This window comes from Cervus elaphus, chromosome X, assembly GCF_910594005.1.
Source record: "Cervus elaphus chromosome X, mCerEla1.1, whole genome shotgun sequence".
NCBI classification, from domain to species: domain Eukaryota; kingdom Metazoa; phylum Chordata; class Mammalia; order Artiodactyla; family Cervidae; genus Cervus; species Cervus elaphus.
In genome coordinates this window covers 89,441,915-89,448,900 of record NC_057848.1, presented here as the reverse complement: position 1 = coordinate 89,448,900, position 6,986 = coordinate 89,441,915, and positions in this window count along the sequence as shown.

Here is a 6,986-nt window from a genome sequence, read left to right as displayed (position 1 = left end):
CCATTTCCTCCACCTCCAGTCCCTGACAACCACCATTCCATTCTCTGTTTCTATAAGTTTGGCATTTTTATGTTCCACGAATAAGTTAGATGATTCAATTTTCTCTCTATCTTGTTTTGTATTTATCTTATCTCAGCATAAAACCCTTAAGTTTCACCCAAGTTATTGCAAATGCTAAGATTTCCTTCTTTCCCATGGATGAAGAGTATATATATGTATGTGTGTGTGTGTGTGTGTGTGTGTGTGTGTATTAGTGGTAATATCTCTAGTAAGCCTTCAGTGTTTTTGATTTTGTTTTTTAATTTGCTTCACTGTGTCTTGAGCACTGATGTTAGAGACAAACACACTGGCATAAAGTATAAACTAGTATCTCAAAACATAGGAAATAATCTTTAGGAAAGCAAAAGTTGATCTTTGACAATATACACATAGTTCTGTATCCATACATCATAGATGCACTTAGAACACTTGGATTGTTTCTATGTCTTGGCTACTGTGAATAATGCTTCAATGAACATGAAAGTGCAGATATCTCTTTGAGATCCTGATTTTTGTTTCCTCTAGATATATACCTAAAAGCGAAATTGCTGGATCATAGGGTAGTTCTATTTTTAATTTTTAAATTATGATTTAATTAATTCCTTAACTAGAGAATATTTTACTTTTGTTGTCTTATTCAAAGTTATTATTCAATAAATGTTAAATAATTTTACATAACAGATATGGTTTATTGCTTTAACAAGTGTCTGACTGATTAGCAAATTCTTACTTCATAATTTTGCTTTTTCTTTAGAAGTTTAGATATTTTGTGACATGGTCAGTTGGATGGCAATGTTATGAAAAATAGTCTTGATGAAAGCTTAATTCTTTTTCCTTTGTAAATCTATACGGTTGTGTAGTTTTTTAGGCTTTGAAATGTAAATGTTTTACCCCATTATGTGTAAATGTATTTTTTTATTTACTTTGCCTGATGTTTAGGATGCTTTTTTGATCTAAAAACACAAGGTTTCATTCAGTTTATTACAGGTTTATTTTAATATTATATCTTTTACTGTAAGTACTGATAATTTTATCCTGGTCTCTTGTTCATAAATCCAGTTATCCATATTTTGAATCAATTCATTCATTTATTTAGTCAACAGATAATTGATTGCATTTCATTCATTATGTATTACACTAAATATAGTTCCAATATCAGTTCATATATTGAGCTTTAATTTTTATATATTTTTACCCCCTTGATTGAAATCATTACATTCCTTTTATGTGTTTATTTGCTTCAACAATTAGCTCTTTTTTCATGTTATTATTTTTCCCCTATTATTTCGTCTCACTTCATAGAGTCCATAATTCTAGAGTTTATTGAAGAACATACACCAGCTTTACTTATATTTTCTTCCTCAAAAATATTTTGAGTGCAATGATCCCTATTTTACCTTACCAAATAATTTTATAAACTTGCTTTTTATTTTTAATACTATTGAATTAGTAGAAATGTAAATGCATTAGGCTTATAGTTGCCTATAAATTCAATGGATAGGTTATCCTTATACCTATCACCCTCCCAAAGGTTGCTATTAGAATACTAAAATCTTAAGTTGTCAGGATGTTGACTATTAATATATTCATCAAATTTGGTTACAGTTTCTACATATAGTAGCTATGCATCTAATTTGAAAAATGGACAGTGAAGATATTTCATGTTCCTGCTGACTATATAGAACAAAATTATTCTGAATAATTTCCATCATTCAGGAGTTCCTACTTGACTTGGTATAAAGTATGAAAATGTGTAATAGAAAATATTCAATATACCAAAAGATGCTTTCTTTCTCCTTATTTCTATAAGTTTTGTTTTTGTAATAAATGTGCTTTTAGTTCACTTATCTCCATTGTTGTACAATATTATTGGAAATGCAGTGTCATCACTGTATTTATAAAGATAATCCTGTGCATAAAAAGGAGATGGGTCAAGATTAGTAAAAACACAAATTATCCTTATGTAATAGGTAGAAATATTTATCATTCAAGTTGCTGTATGAAAGTTCTATATAAGAAGTGCTGTGGGGAAAAAAAAAAAGAAGTGCCGTGGGAATCTGTCTGTTCCCATGTAAACTGAAACAGGGTTCTTTAACTATTATTCCAAATGTCTAGCTCTTGTTTTCTAGTTAATTGTAATTATCACTATTTCTGAAGCTCTTCTCTCTCCATAGTACTCAACTCTTATTTCCCTAGTTTGAGGGAAAATGGTCATTAGAATCATTAAACTGTAAGAGAAGAAGCTAGAAACTAAGCATTGTAATGATAGACTTCATAAGAAAAATGCCTTTGTTGCTGGAAAATTTGGACAATTGAGATGATGGTAATACAAAAATCAATGAACTGGCAACCAGGAAAAGATAATATGGTGTCATATTATTCTTATTAAATTTACTCTGAACTTAGCTTTGGAAAATTATAATTTTCTATTTTTATTTTAAAGCAGTTATGATGGCGACAAGTTGGGTTAATCTTTGTGTGCAAACATATTTAGGCAAGACCCTTAGAATAATAAGCAAACTGCTCTTAGAGTAAAAATATTTGACCGCTGTCTGATACAAGGTGCATAATTCATTGAACATGAATTATCAGCATCTCTGACAACAAGAGCTAGACATTTGGAATCATAGTTAAAGAACCCTCAGTTTCAGTTCACATGGGAACAGACAGATATAGAGCAACGGGAGCGTACTATTCATTTTTCTCAAGTGAACATATATTTGTACAGAGATCATTTTGTCTTGTTGATTTTTAATCACTAAGTTGTGTCCAACTCTTTGCGACCTCATGGACTGCAGCACATGAGGTTTCCCTGTCCTTCAACACCCTCCAGAGTTTGCTCAAACTCATGTCTTTTGCGTCAGTGATGCCATCCAACCATTTCATTCTCTCTCACCTCCTTCTCCTCTTGCCCTTAATCTTTCTAAGTATTGGGGTCTTTTCCAAAGAGTCCACTCTTTGTATCAGGTGGCCAAAGTATTGGAGCTTCATTTACAGCCTCCATCCTTCCAATAAATATTCAGGGTTGATTTCCTTTAGGATTGATTTATTTGATCTCCTTGTTGTGCATGGGACTTTCAAGAGTCTTATCAAGCACCCACAGTTTGAAAGCATCAATTCTTTGGCACTCAGGCTTCTTTATGGCCCAATTGTCACATCCAGACATGATGGACGGGAAAACCATAGCTTTTTCCACACTGGAAAAAGCATAACTTTGACTATACGGACCTTTGTCGGCAAAGCTACGCCTCTGCTTTTTAAAACACTGTCTACATTTGTCATAACTTTTCTTCCAAAGAGCAAGTGTCTTAATTTTGTGGTTGCAGTCAGTGTCTGCAGTGATTTTGGAGCCCAAGAAAATAAAATCTTCCACTGTTTTCATTTTTTTCCCATCTAGTTGCCATGAACCAATGGGAGCAGATGCCATGGTCTTAGTTATTTGAATGTTGAGTTTTAAGCCAGCTTTTCAGTCTCCTCTTTCACCCTCATCTTTAAGATACTCATTAGCTCCTCTTCCTTTTCTACCATTAGAGTGGTATCATCTGCATATCTGAGGCTGCTGATATTTCTCTATGCAATCTTCATTCCAGCTTGTGATTCTTCTAGCCCGGCATTTCACAAAATTTACACTACATAGAAATTAAATAAGCAGAGTGACAATATACAGCCTTGATGCACTCCTTCCCTATGAACCAATCCATTGTTCAACCTCTGGTTTTAAATGTTGCTTCTTGACCTGCACACAGGCTTCTCAGGAGGAAGGTAAGGTTGTTTGGTATTGCCGTCACTTTAAGTATTTTCCACAGTTTGTTGCGATCCACGCAGTCAATGAAGCTGAAGTAGATTTTCCCCCCTTTAGAATTTTCTTGCTTTATCTATGATCCAGCAGATGTTGGAAATTTGATCTCTGGTCCCTCTGCCTTTTCGAAATCCAGCTTCTACATCTAGAAGTTCTCAGTTCACATACTGTTGGAGCCCAGCCTGAAGGATTTTGAGGACTTTGCTAGCATGTGAAATGAGCACAATTGTGTGGTACTGAACATTTTTTGGCATTGTCTTTCTCTGGGATTGAAATGAAAACTGACCATTTACAGTCCTGTGGCTATTGCTGAGTTTTCCAAATTTGCTGAAAGTGCAGCACTTTCACAGCATCATCTTTTAGGAGTTGAAATAGCTCAGCTGGAATTCCATCACCTCCACCTGCTTTGTTCATAATAATGGTTCCTAAGGCTCTCTTGACTTCACACTCCAGGATGTCTGGCTCTAGGTGAGAGATCATAGCATCATGATTATCCGGTTCATCAAGACTTTTTTTTTTGTACAGCTCTGTGTATTCTTGCCACCTGTTCTGAATTATCTTCTGCTTCTGTTAGATCTGTACCATTTCTGTCCTTTATTGTGCCCATCTTCCACGAACTTTTCCCTTGGTATCTCCAACTTTCATGAAGAGATCTCTAGTCTTTTCTATTCTACTTTTGTTTTATCCCTGCAGATTAAAATGTCTTTTACTATGACTACAGACCTATTTCTTCATATATGTGATTTAATTGAATGTTCAAATTTGAACCAGTTTAATTTGTACTGTATAGACCTCTCCAAATTAATTTAATTTTTAAAGAGTGACAGATACTTGTGAAGGAAACTGAATGCTCAGACAGCACTTTTTCATGTAACAGTCTTTTGTTAGCATTCCAGTCACCTGGATTTATGTTTTCAGATCTAGAAACTTGAGTTTGTCAGACTGTTAAAAGTTTTTTGTATATTTGTTTTAGGGAGAAGTCAAGTGAAAGTGATACTTCACATTGACTAAGCCTATGAGATTAATGTGTGTATCAGCATGCTAACTGATTCATTTACATTTGGAAACTACCTTTACAGTAATCAGAATACCATGGACAAAGTGCAAAAACCCTTGTATCATGGTTAACTGGACAACTTAGTTAATAATCAGAAGATAGAATAATTATAGTTAGAGCAAAGAATATTACCCTTGAGAAGCAATTTATTAACATTCTGGATTACTTGCTAACAAGCCACATAGACTGTTGAGCCACATAGAGTGGGTGTACTAAAACTTGGAATTGTAAAATAGTAGAGTGTCACATCATTAAAAAATAATGATTAAAAGGCTATAAATTCTTGCTTGTTTTTTTTTTTTTTTCATTTTCTATGTCTATACTTAAACAACCTTCTCTTACTAAGCTCCTTTGAGAAGGTTATAATATATTTGCTTACACTGTAATTTCATTAATTTATATACTAGTTTAGTCTCAGTCTTAATAATAATCTTTGATCATTTGACTGGAGCTTAGCAATTTCCAAATCATCATAAATAACACATTTTAAACTATTTCACAGTTATATCTATAAGGAAAGGATTGTGTCCTGTTCATCATTCTATTTACCAACATCTGTACATGATTCCCAGTGAGTGCTCAATAAATATATTTTCAATAAATATTTTTGAATTCGATTCTGAGCTATTGCTACTAGAATCATTCTCAGAAGTAGACTTTAACTATATGTGTACAATAGGATACATTGTTGGCATGTGCTTCAAAAGGTTAATTTGTATTTCAATTGATGTTTATCTACTCATTTGATAGCACTCTATCTGCTGACAATGCAATATGTGCCCTCCCCCCGATTTGTGTTGTATTATATTGGAAAGATCATTCTTTAAATTATTTATTATTTAGTTTTAAAATATCAGTTCAGTCAGTTCAGTCACTCAGTCATGTCCAACTCTTTGTGACCCCATGGACTGCAGCATGCCAGGCCTCCCTGTCCATCACCAACTCCCGGAGTTTACTCAAACTCATGTCAATTGAGTCAGTAATGCCATCCAACCATCTCATCCTCTGTCGTCCCCTTCTCCTCCCAACTCCAATCTTTCCCAGCATCAGGGTCCTTTCAAATGAGTCAGTTCTTTGCATCAGGTGGTGAAAGTACTGGAGCTTCATCTTCATCATCAGTCCTTCCAGTGAATATTCAGGACTGATTTCCTTTAAGATGGACTGATTAGATCTCTTTGCAGTCCAAGGGACTCTCAAGAATTTTCTCCAACACCACAGTTCAAAAGCATCAATTCTTCGGTGCTCAGCTTTCTTCACAGTCCAACTCACATCTATACATGACCACTGGGAAAACCATAGCTTTGACTAGATGGACCTTTGTTGGCAAAGTAATGTCTCTGCTTTTTAATATGCTGTCTAGGTTGGTCAGAACTTTTCTTCCAAGGAGCAAGCCTCTTTTAATTTCATGGCTGTAGTCACAATATGCAGTGATTTTGGAGCCCAAAAAAATAAAGTCTGTTACTGTCACTGTCATTGTTTCCCCATCTATTTGTCATGAAGTGATGGGACCAGATGCCATGATCTTATTTTTCTGAATGTTAAGTTTAATGTATGACTATCAATTAAGATAAAACATTAAATATTCCAGAGGTAGAGTACATCAGTAAATTAAATTAAATCAGTAGAGTAAATCAGTAAATTAAATCAGTAGAGTAAATAGGTACATTAAATCAGTAGGATAAATCAGTAAATTAAAATAAAAACTGCTTCAAAAAGCCTGAATTGTTCAGTGTAAATTTTTTCTATTCCTTCTGAGTTCACCATGCAATTGGGGAAAAAAGGCAATAAGAGAACTTGTTAAACCATTTAGTCAACTGTATATAATTTTGAATGCCATCCTCTGAAGTGTCAACTTATGTTCTTTGTTTTTGCTATAGTATATTGTCAGGAAGCATTTAACAGGGGGCTTCCTTTGTGCTGTTTTGGATCTGTCATGAATCCTCTGTTCCATAGGAGAGGCAAGTCTTTACCGGGACTGAGGAATGCATGCATTTCCTTCGCTAGTTTCTCCATATGGTGGTAAGTAACTATTTACGACCCTCTTCCTTTTTATGAACCATATGGTAAAAGTGATTGTTTACAACTCTCTGT